Source organism: Trichechus manatus, unplaced genomic scaffold (assembly GCF_000243295.1).
Source record: "Trichechus manatus latirostris isolate Lorelei unplaced genomic scaffold, TriManLat1.0 scaffold00038, whole genome shotgun sequence".
In the NCBI taxonomy this organism is placed as follows: domain Eukaryota; kingdom Metazoa; phylum Chordata; class Mammalia; order Sirenia; family Trichechidae; genus Trichechus; species Trichechus manatus.
The window spans coordinates 6,561,686-6,574,153 of record NW_004443974.1 but is presented as its reverse complement, the minus strand read 5'-3'; the positions used below and the strand labels follow the sequence as shown (position 1 = coordinate 6,574,153).

General features: G+C 39.3%; 1 pseudogene; it reads right to left on the bottom strand.

Moving 5' to 3' along the window:
* Nucleotides 1–6,606: 6,606 nt before the first annotated feature.
* LOC101355348 (olfactory receptor 50-like) lies at nucleotides 6,607–10,319 on the bottom strand (annotated as a pseudogene).
* Between the last annotated feature and the right edge of the window lie 2,149 nt (nucleotides 10,320–12,468).

Below are 12,468 nucleotides of genomic sequence, written 5' to 3'. Positions count from 1 at the left end.
ATGAGAAGCGGTCAAATTCTGAATGTATTTTGAGGAAGAGTCAACGGAATTTCCTGACTGATTAAATGTGGAATATGAGAGTAAAATAACAGACAAGTATATTTCCAATGTCTTTAGTTTATGCACTAGTTCCTGTCAAGTGAGAGAAAGAATGCTGCAGATGGAGCAGTTTTGGGGGAATCCAGGAACCTTGAACAAAAAGAAAGTCAAAGGACTGAACCGAATACCAATTAGAAGGAATAAGTAAAGCAATGAAAAAAGAGTAACATGGAACAGCGCAACTCAGCCAGCCATCTCGTCCCACTGCGGCTAATTTACAACAAAGCCAGCGGTGACCTTGCGTGAAGAAAACGTCAAGGTAAGTTCACGACTTTCCCAAAAGGGTAAGAGAACCTCTATAGACACACACGAAAACAAGCAGAGTCAGCGAGGGTGCCAGATCCAGAACAAGAGATACTCAAACGTGGAGACCCTTGACTTCAGGGAGCACCACTCTCTCCCTTACCCCACCCAGCGAGGGGCAGAGGAAACTTGACTGCCTGTGCATCTCCCAGCAGCTCCTTCCTCCCTCCCCTTGCTTGACATGAAGAAGCACCTCTGTGTGTGTATCTGCCAGACGTGACTCCATTCCTTAACCAACCCAACCAGGGGTAAAAGAGCCATAACTGCACACTTCTCCCGCAGTCCCTTCCTTCCTTCCCCCACATGACATGAGGTGTTACCGCTGTGCCTGCATTTGCCAGGAGCAACTCTACCCCTTAACCTGCCCAGCGACGGGCAGAGAAGAAGTGACTATGCGCGCATCCCCCACAGCCCCTTCCTCCCTCCCCTCAACTGTTGCAAGGCAACACCACAGTGCATGCATCTGCCAGGATTGAATCCATCTTTTATCCCACCCAGCAAAGGGCAGGGGAGCTACGACTATGTGTGCATCCCCCCTGAGGCCCTTTCCTCCCTCCCGTTGCCCAGCACAGGGTGGAAGTAGAGTGAGTGTGCACATACCCACCTGCTGTGGCTTTCTCCCTCTTCCTGCTACCAACAGATGCAGTGAGACTGAGTGAACATCCACCTGCCGTTCCTTCCTCCTTCTCCCTACCCAGGAGCAAGTGAAAGTCGAATGACTCTGTAAACATATCCCCACCACCCCCTCTCTGCCATCTACATCCCCCCCACAACCAGGGAGAGGAGAGGAGCATGCCTCCAATGCCCATCACACCCACCACACTGGCTGCTCCACCTGCATGGAGAGCATCATTCCCTGTTCCTGAGCCACCAAACTAAAGACAGATGGAGGTCAAAGCCAAATCAACTGACCTTCAGGCGCCCCTCAAGATCAGTAGACAGAGGCTGGAGCTCCCACACCTACCCATCATTCCACCCTCCCGAAGACAGGTAAGGAGGGCTCCAGCACAGCCAGTCCAGCAACCAGAGCACCACTCCCATCAAACCTGCCAGGAATCACTAAAACAAAACAAAAAACAAGATCCAGCAAACAATTTATACAAATAAAAAATAAATACAATAATCCTTTAACATCCCAGAGACAACTGACAATAACAAACCACTTAAAGAAGCAGGGCAAGATGGCCCCAGCAAGTGATATAATAAAGAACCAGAAATCCTCCCTGAGGAAGAAAAGGTAATGGAGCTTCCTGATAAGGAATTCAAAAGGCTTATGAAGAAGATCCTCAAGGAATCAAGGAAAACACAGACAAAACCAAGGAATGCACAGACAAGACACTAGAAGAATTCAAAATGGCAAAATAAACAGACAACTGGAAATGAAACAGAAGCAGCAACTAGAGATCCAGAATCTTAACAATAAAATTGCAGAAATTGACAACTCAATGGAAAGTCATAGGAGTAGAATTGAAACAACGGAAAACAGAATCAACAGTATAGAAGACCAACCCCTTGACACTAACCTTTTCAGGGAACAATAAAAAAAGAAAAGAATAAAGAAAGGCTAAGAGTTATGTGGGACAGCATTAAGAGGAAAAATTTACACATGATTGGAACCCCAAAAGGGGAGGAGTCAACGAAAAGCACAGAGAGAATTGTTGAAGATATATTGACAGAAAACTTCCCTAATATCATGGAAGTTGAGAAGTTAACCATAAAAAAATCACAGTAAAGCCCATACAGGATAGAGCCCATTAGAACACCAAGACATATCACAATCAAACTTTCCAAAACCAAAGACAAAGAAAGAATCATGAATGCAGCTTGGGAAAAACAAAAGATCACCTACAAAAGGGCATCGATAAGACTAAGTTCTGATTATTTGGCAGAAGCCATGCAGGCAAGCAGGCAATGGGATAATCTATCTATATAAAACCTTGAAAGAAAAAAACTGCCAACCAAGAATTCTGTATCTAGCAAAATTATTCTTCAAATATGATGGTGAAATTAGATTATTTCCAGATAAACAGAAATTAAAGGAATTTGTAAAAACCAGACCAAGTTTACAAGAAATATTACAAGAAGTCTTTCAAACAGAAAAATAATAACACACCAGACAACAGCTTGAGTTTAAAACACATGAAAACATCAGAGAGATATCAGCCCAGATAAAGAACTTTAAAAAATGAAATAAAGCTAAAAGATAGAAAACAGGGAACCAAAGACTTTAATCTGTAATTGACGACAGCTTCAAAACATAAACGGGGAATAAAGGGTATAGGTATAGTCAAGACTATGTCAAGAAATAAATTACAGCTTTAAACTTAAGATGATAAAAGTAAATTTGAGTGTAACCACAATGAAAGTCAACAAACTTACTTATCAATATATGAAAGAAGAAAATCGTAAAGACTCAGCACACACAAAACCAAAAACAATGAAGGAAATGAAAAGACAAGCTACAATTTAAAAGAAAAAAAAAAACTCAGCACGGAAAATTAAGTGGAGAAAAAAAAACAGTCAACATCACAAAAAAATCATTAAAAAATGACAGCAATAAACATACCTATTGATAATCACACTGAATGTAAATGGCTTAAATGCACCAGTAAAGAGATAGAGAGTTGCAGAATGCATTAAAAAACACAAATCATCATGATACTGTCTGCAAGAGACACACTTTAGACACAAAGATATAAATAAACTAAAACTTAAAGGATGGAAAAAATATATCAAGCAAATAATGACTAAAAAAGAGCATAAGTGGCAATATTAGTCTCTAATAAAATAGATTTTAAAGCAAAATACACTACTAAAGACAAGGAAGGACATTATATAATGTCATTCCACCAAGAGGACACAACCATAATAAATACGTACGCACTCAATGACAGAGGTCCAAAATACATAAAACAAACTCTAACGGAACTAAAAAGAGAAATAGACACTTCCACAATAATACTAGGAGACTTTAACACATCACTCTCAGTGAAGGACAGAACAACTAGAAAGAAACTCAGCAAAAACACAAAAGATCTAAACACCACAATCAACCAACTTGACCTCATATGCATATATACAGTACATCACCCAACACATTTTAGGCCACAAAGCAAGCATCCACAAACTCAGAAACATCTAAATAATACAAAGCATCCTCTCTGACCATAACACTACAAAAGTAGAGATCAATAACAGGAAGAGGAAGAAAAAACAATCTAATACATGGAAACTAAATAACACCCTGCTTAAAAACTACTGAGTAATAGATGAAATCAAAGATGAAATAAAAAAATTCCTAGAATCAAATGAGAACAAAAACACAACATACCAAAACCTTTGGGACACAGCAAAAGCAGTACTCAGAGATCAATTTATAGCAATAAACACACACATCAAAAAGGAAGAAAGGACAAAAATCAAAATATTAACCATACAACTTGTACAATTAGAAAGAGAGCAGCAAAACAAGCCCACAGTCACCAGAAGAAAAGAAATAATAAAAATTAGAGCAGAAATAAATGAAACAGAGAACAGAAAAACAATATAAAGAATCAACAACACTAAAAGCTTGTTTTTGAAAGGATTAATGAAATTGACAAAACACTGCCCAAACTGACAAAAGAAAAACTGGAGAAGATGCAAGCAAACTGAATAAGAAATGAGATGGGTGACATTGCAACAGAACCAGCAGAAATAAAAAAGAATCATAACAGAATACTACAAAAAATTGTACTACAACAAATTTGAAAACCTAGAGGAAATGGAAAAATTTCTAGAAACACACCATCTACCTCAACTAATACAAATTGAGGTAGAAAATTTGAACAGATCCATAACAAAAGAAGAAATTGAAGGGGTCATAAAAAAAAATCCCAACAAAAAAAGCCCTGTTCCAAACAACTTCACTGGAGAATTCTAGCAAACATTCAGAGAAGAGTTGACACCAGTTCTACTCAAACTATTCCAGAACACAGAAAAGCAAGGAATACTCCTGAATTCATTCTATGAAGCCAGCATAACCGTAATATCAAAGCCAGGCAAGGACAACACTGAAAAAGAAAACTACAGACCAACATCCCTCATGAATATAGATGCAAAAATTCTCAACAAAATCTTAGCTGATAGACTACAACAGCATATCAAAATATATATACATATATACATCATGACCTAGTGGGATTCATACCAGGCATGCAAGTTTGGTTCAACATTAGAAAATCAATCAACATAATCCACCACAAAAACAAAACAAAGGAAAAGAATCACATGATCATATCAATTGATGCAGAAAAGGCATTTGACAAAGTCCAACACCCATTCCTGATAAAAACTCTCAGCAAAATAGGAATAGAAGGTGTTTGGGATTGAATTGTGTCCCCAAAAAATATACGTAAATTTGGCTATTCCATGATTCTCAGCATTGTGTGATTGTCCATCATTTTGTCATCTGATGTGATTTTCCTATGTGTTGTAAATCCTACCTCTGTGACGTTAATGAGTTGGGATTAGTGGCAGGTATGTTAATGAGGCAGAACTCAATCTACAAGATTAGGTTCTGTCTTAAGTCAGTCTCTTTTGAGATATAAAAGAGAGATGCAATCGGAGAGACATGGGACCTCATACTACCAAGAAACGAGAGCCAGGAGAATAGCGAGTCCTTTGGACAAGGGGCCCCTGTGCTGAGAAGCTAAGAAGCTCCTAGACCAGGAGAAGACTGATGTCAAGGATCTTCTCCTAATGCCAGGAGAGAGAGAAAGCCTTCCCCTGTGTCTTAGTCATCTAGTGCTGCTGTAACAGAAGTACCACAAGTGGATGGCTTTAACAAAGAGAAATTTATTCTCACAGTCTAGTAGGCTATAAGTCCAAATTCAGGGCATCAGCTCCAGGGAAAGGCCTTCTCTCTCTGTCTGCTCCAGAGGAAGGTCCTTGTCATCAGTCTTCCCTTGGTCTGGGAGTATCTCAGCCCAGGAACCTCAGGTCCAAGGGAGGCGCTCTGCTCCCGGCTCTGCTTTCTTGGTGGTATGATGTTCCCATGTGTCTCTGCTCGCTTCTATGTCAGAAGAGATTGGCTTAAGACACCATCTAATCTTGTAGACCTCATCAGTACAACTGCCACTAATCCATCTTATTACATCATGGTGATAGAGTTTACAACACATAAAGAAATCACATCAGATTACAAAAAGGTACACAATCATACAATACTGGGAATCATGACCCAGCCAAGTTGACAGATATTTTGGGGGGACACAGTTCAATCCATGACACCCTGGAACTGGCACCCTGAATTCAGACTTCTAGCCTCCTAAACTGTGAGAGAATAAATTTCTCTTTGTTAAAGCCATCCACTTGTGGTATTTCTGTTATAGCAGCACTTGATAACTAAGACAAGGGAAATTCCTCAATATAATAAAGGAAATTTATACAAGTAGTTCATTAGGAAGGTAATTCCAGGAAGAACCAATAGGAGAGTGGGGATCTGAGACATGGAAAGGTAAGAAGTCAATACAGTGTATGGTAATAGTATGTTACCACTGAGGGGAATTGGAGTTCAGATCACTGAGAAATGGTCTTTTTAGAACATGCCTCAGAGTTGTCCCACCCAATGTGTAATATAACTGGGATTTGTTTCCACCAGCTCATAACTGTCCTTGACTAAGAGATTCTTCTGGAGTCAGTAAATCCCTGTCCCATCTGGCCTGTCCGAGAGCAGACAGAGTTTGCCCCTGCTCTTAGAAGTGAAATAATTCTCAGGCAGAAGGTCATAGGTGTTCTCAGTAAGAAGTCATCAGCATGGACAAGCATTGTGAATGCCACAGAAATATGAGAGATGTATCTGTTAACTTTCTGAAAGAAATCATTTTATTTGCTCACAATTCTATGTCCAATTCATAGCGACAATTCTATGGGTCAGCTGAGCAGTATTAGACTGGGCTGAATAGTCTGTGGCTGGGTGTTCTAGAAAGTTTCCCTAACAACTGTAGGCCTCACTTGGTATGGCTGGGAAGGTTGGAATAGTGGGAGCCTCTCTTCCTATGGTCTTTCATTCCCTATTAGACTAGCATGTGTTTCTCCACACAGCAGTCTCTGGGTTCCCAAAGAGTAAACTATCATGCATAGCTCTTTTCAAGACTTTTAACATGTTTACTAACATCTTATTAAACAAAACAAGTCACAACACCTACCTAATTTCAGTGCAAACTATGGTGAAAATGTTCTTCCTTTGAGTATATTTCCCAGAGCTCCTTTTATGTCCCGATTCCGCAAATGATAGATAAGGAATTTAGCATAGGTGTACCCCGAGTGTATAATACGGCTACAATGACATCCTTGCCATTGGAGTTACTGGATGAGGGGAAAATGTACAATCCAATAATTGTGCCACGGTATACAGACTCCACAAAGGGATGGGAGCCACAAGTGGACAAGGCTTTGCAGATTCCCTTGGTTGAGGGGATTCTCAGGGTGGTGGACCCAGTGCAGCCATGAGAGACCAGGATGCATATGAATGGAAAGTAACGACCACCACTACCACAGTGAAGGATAACCAGCTCATTGGTTGAGGTATCTCAGCTGGATAGCTTAAGTAAGGCAGAAAGATCACTGAAGAAGTAGGGAAGAGTATTGCTTCAACAGAAAGATGGGCCAGGAGCAGGGTGTGAAATAGAGCACTGGCAAAGGATAATACCCAGGACACTTACTACTAGCCGGAAACACAAGCTCTGACTCATGATAGTGGTATAGTGGAGGGGGTGACAAACGGCCATGTACCTGTCACAGGCCATTAAGGTGAGAAGGAAGTTGTCAGTATCACCAAAAAATAAGAAAAAATATACCTGGGAAATGCACCCAGCATATCAGACAGATTGATTTTGTGTCTGCATGTTCATCAGCATCTTCGGTGCTGTAATTGTTGAGAAAGAGATGTCAGTGAAGGCCAAGGGGCTGAGGAAGAAATACATAGAGGCATAGAGGCAAGAGTCCAGCCAGATGAACAGGATAATGAGCAGGTTTCCCTGCACGATGGTGAGGTACATGCCCAGGAATAGGGTGTAGTATATGCCTTGCTCCTCTAGCCTAATGGGGAGCCCCAGGAGGAGGAATTCAGACACAAGCTCTGATTATACCTCTTCATCCTGTTATTCTTTTGCTGTAGATGGAAAAAGAGATGACAGTGTCAAAGAATAAGAAACATCATGATGGTCATATGAGAACAAGAATTTGAACTACTCAGTGTATGAACCTTGAATATCACATGTTTTTGCTCCACTAATGAGAGTCAGCAACAGTCTGACCATTGGCTATTATGGTTTCACCTAGAAATGAACAACAGCTCTTTTGGAGGAACCATGAAACATCACAATGATTTATCATATCAGACCGTGTTCAAACTTGCGATTAAGAAACTAGGGTGCAAGGCTAGGTAACTATCTGGTAGTTAGAAAGACTATTAAACAAAAATTAAAAAAAAAAAAAAACAGTTGTCATCAAGTTGATTCCCACTCATGCCAACTCCATCTGTTACAGAGTAGAACTGCACTCCATAGGGTTTTCAAGAAGCAGATCACTGTCATTTCTTCTGAGACACCGCTGGGTGTGTTTGCACTGCCAACCTTTCAGTTAGTAACTGAACGCAGATGAGAAAGAATCTGATTGGTCTGTTGTCCTCCTTTAACCTCTCTCTTACTAGTCTTCTCTCGCACTCATTGGTTAATGTTTTATTTCCATGGATTGCATAGGATAAGATAATCCAGTGGGCTGCACTGCATCTCCCAGAAATCCGGATTTGCACACATGGTGAGATACATCATAAGTAACTAGCCAAGGCAAGGACATTAAGGACATGAATCTGTCAGTAACAAAAAGATTTAGTGGCACACCTTATAGTAAGCCATCAGTGTTTCCTTAACAAAGTTCTTTCCCACTCCTCAACATTTTCAGTCTACCATCACCATTTCCATGGAAATTTTCATAGAATGGGGAGAAAACAATCTAATTTCTCTTTCAAGTTCCTACCTTATTTTTTTCCTTAATTCAAACCAGAGTTCTCTTGTTCAAGTCGTCAGAACACCAGGAAAGTCATTGGCTTTTCCAGACCCATCCTGGAATTGTCAAAGAAGAAGCTCTTTGTGTTTGTCTAACCTACATCACCAAATAACACTTAACATTTTCCCATGATCTTATCCTAGCTTTTATACCAGTGACTCATATCTGATATTTTTATTACAGTATTTGTCACACTTCTACTCTGCTAGTATTATCCATCATTTCTTTCTCTTTCTGCGTCAGGTCCATTAGTCTTAAACCTACATATGTGAACCTATACAAAATAAGAAATAAGAACATGATGGTTCTAGATTCTAAAAAACAGAACTCGTGTAATATATAAGGGCTACTAATCAATCTCAAGGTCTTCTCTGGTAGTTGAGAGGTGCCACACTGTAGGAGTTCTCAGTCATCTATGGGGTTAAATAAAGACTTTATTATCTACAAATTCTCTCAATTTGACTGACATAATCTCTAAAATCCCCAGTTCTTCAGCCCCGTCTACATTAAAAACACTGTAATTGGTGTCATTGAATTGTACAAGTCAAAAACATTGAATTGGCAAATGTTGTGTGACCTACGTTTTTACAACAAGAGGAAAATATTAACTTGATATTTTTACCTGAGAAGAATTACACATTCAGTTTTGATAGTCAATAGCATGTTAATATCTAGTTTATTATAATAAATATGCAAATTAGTTATCTAATGGACATTTATTTTGTTTCTAGTTTTTTCCTATTTCAAAACATATTACAAATAGTAACATTGTTCAATATTAATGTACAATGGGAAAATATAGGAAAAATTCTTAGAAATGGGTGGAAAGGTATGTGCATTTTCCATTTTAATATATATAGTCAAATTACAGGAGGCTAAGGTGGTGAAGAAGACTGTTCCGATGGGTTCTTTGGAATGAGTTATAAATAATAAGAGATTGTCATGTGAAGATTCTGTGGTCATTCTATTTAGAATGAATATCATTCTGAGAGAAGAAAGAGCTTAGGGTGTTTAAGGAACAGAAAAAATACAGGAGCTTGGTTAGCAAAAGAAGAATAGGAGGTTGGAGAATTAGCTAGGAGTCAGATTATGTAAGACCTTTTCTGCCATGATAAAATTTTTTAATTTTATTCTCAGAGCAATAAAACACCCATGAGAAGCTTTAAGTAAAGTAGTGATTGAAAGTTTTTAAATATTTTGCTGGCTACTGGTGAACAGATTGTAGTAAAGCAAGAAGGTCAGGAGGAATCTTAATAGGAAACTATTGCAGTAGTTCTGGTACAAAATAGTAACTACTTACACCTGGGTGTGGCAGCAGAGATGAAGACAATTGAAGAAATTTGGGATAAAATTTGGAGGGAAACCCAACATGACTCAGTGGGGGATGAAAGATAAATGAGAGAAAATATGTGTTTGCCTCATGCTGTCAAAATTTGGATAGATTATCAGTTCCAGATAAATTACTCTACATGAAGTTTGTTTGAGGAGGGGTAGATCATACTAGGAATCAGCAGCACACACTGGATACACACACATACAATCATACAACTGTTTCCATACCACTGACACAGTATGAAGAATGTGGAGCCTACTCCTGCTCTGACATGGTCCCTTAGGTGATAAACACAGATACCTCCAGCTACAAAGTATGTGATGGTTCTTCTATTTCACATTAGAAGACCCAGAGTCCTGTGAAGCAGGTACAGCCTCTAAAAAAAAGATGCATTGAAAGAAGAAGACGAGATACTAGTTCACAACAGACAAGATAGATATATTCAGACACTCTTGTTCACAGTCCCTGATCATTGGCTGGGGTTCTACCTTACAAAACACAGGGAGGACCCAGGAGGGCAAATCCCCCTACCCATACTCCAAATTAGAGACTAACAGAAAATAATTGCTTCATTTGCCCTGGCTTCCCAGGGGGAAAGAACTGTTTGTTGATAGAAGGCAATAGTTCACCCTTGGAGGAATAATGGTAATAACCACAGAACATCTACTAGGAATTCGGTGATTCATGGAGCTTTTTGCCTTTTAAGTTTACATAGGAAACAACCCAGCTGGAGGTTAAGTGTGTGAACCCCAGATCTCTTGTTTCTGAATGTGGAAATTATCAAACGATATCAGTAATATCACATACAGGAAAAATTTTGCTGAAGATCATTCAAAAGTGGCTGCAGCAGTATGTCAACAGGGAACTGCCAGAAATTCAAGGTGGATTCAGAAGAGGATGTGTAAACAGGGATATCATTGCTGATGTCAGATAGGTCCTGGCTGAAAGCAGAGAATACCAGAAAGATGTTTACCTGTGTTTTATTGACTATTCAGTGTCATTCCATTGTGTGGGTGATAACAAATTATGGATAACATTGTGAAGAATGGGAATTCCAGAACACTTAATTGTGCTCATGAGGAACCTGTACATGGATCAAGAGGCAGTGGTTCGAACAGAACAAGGGGATGCAGTGTAGTTTAAAGTCAGAAAAGGTGTGCGTCAGGGTTGTATCCTTTCACCATATGTATTCAATCTGTACGTTGAGCAAATATTTCGAGAAGCTGGACTATATGAAGAAGAATGGGGCATCAGGATTGAAAGAAGACTCATTAGCAACCTGCGTTATGCAGATGACACAACCTTGCTTGCTGAAAGTGAAGAGGACTTGAAATGCTTGAAATGTAACATCAAGAAAACAAAAATTCTCACAACTGGACCAATAAGCAACATCGTGATAAACGGAGAAAAGATTAAAGTTGTCAAGGATTTCATTTTACTTGGATCCACAATCAACATCCATGGAAACAGCAGTCAAGAACTCAAAAGATGCATTGCCTTGGGCAAATCTGCTGTAAAAGATGTCTTTAAAGTGTTAAAAAGCAAACAAGTCACCCTCCTGAAAACTAAGGTGCTACTGACCCAAACCATGGTGTTTTCAATTGCTTCAAATCCATGGGAAAGCTGGAGGATGAATAAGGAAGACTGAAGAAGAATTGACCCCTTTGTATTGTGGTGTTGGGGAAGAATATTGAATATACCGTGGACTGCCAAAAGAATGAACAAATCTGTCTTGGAAGAAGTACAGCCAGTATGCTGTTTGGAAGCAAGGATGACAAGACTTTGTCTCACATACTTTGGACATGTTATCAGGAGGGACCATTCCCTGGAGAAGGACATCATGTTTGGTAAAATAAAAGATAGGCAAAAGAGAGAAAAACCCTCAATGAGATGCACTGACATAGTGGCTGCAACAATAGGCTCAAGTATATCAATAATTGTGATGATGGTGCAGGACCGGGCAGTGTTTTGTTCTTTTGTACATAGGGTTGCTGTGAGTCAGAACTGACTTGAGGGCACCTAACAACAACAACAACATCCCTTGCATATGTTTATCTTTGCTTCAAATAGACATAGGTTCCCTCAGTTAGGGAAGAAAGAGACAATCCTCATTTTTCCGAAGTAGAAGTAAGCAGGAGAATATAGACTGTCCCATCAAGAAAAACCCCATAGAGGGAAAAAAACTTACTTAGAATTATGAAATTTGTTTGAAGTGATTGCCCTATGAACCTCTGTCGGGTTCTCCCCACCACGAGCACAATAAAATTAACCACCAAGATCAAAAGTTTTGGATTTGTTTAGATTTTAGGAAACTGTAAGAAAATACTCTATCAATCAACTACTGCATTAGGAAGGCCAGCATTTGAAATAGGAACTACACACATTTTTACAACTATGGGAAATAATAGAAGAACTAAAGTATAGATTATCATTCAAGTTTTATCCAACCATTTTATGACACTTTAACATCTAAAAAAAATTATAAACATTAAAAGTAGTTCAGAGAGACTCCGGCAAGATGGCGCTCTAGGCAGAAGCACCACGCCGTCCCTCCACAACAAGATCCGAAAAACTAAGCCAAACAGAGAATCAACAATCCTGAAACCCTAGAACACCAAATGAAGAGATAAAGAACTCAGCCGAACACCAAATGGAGTAAGAATACTGAAAGAGAACAGAGAGCG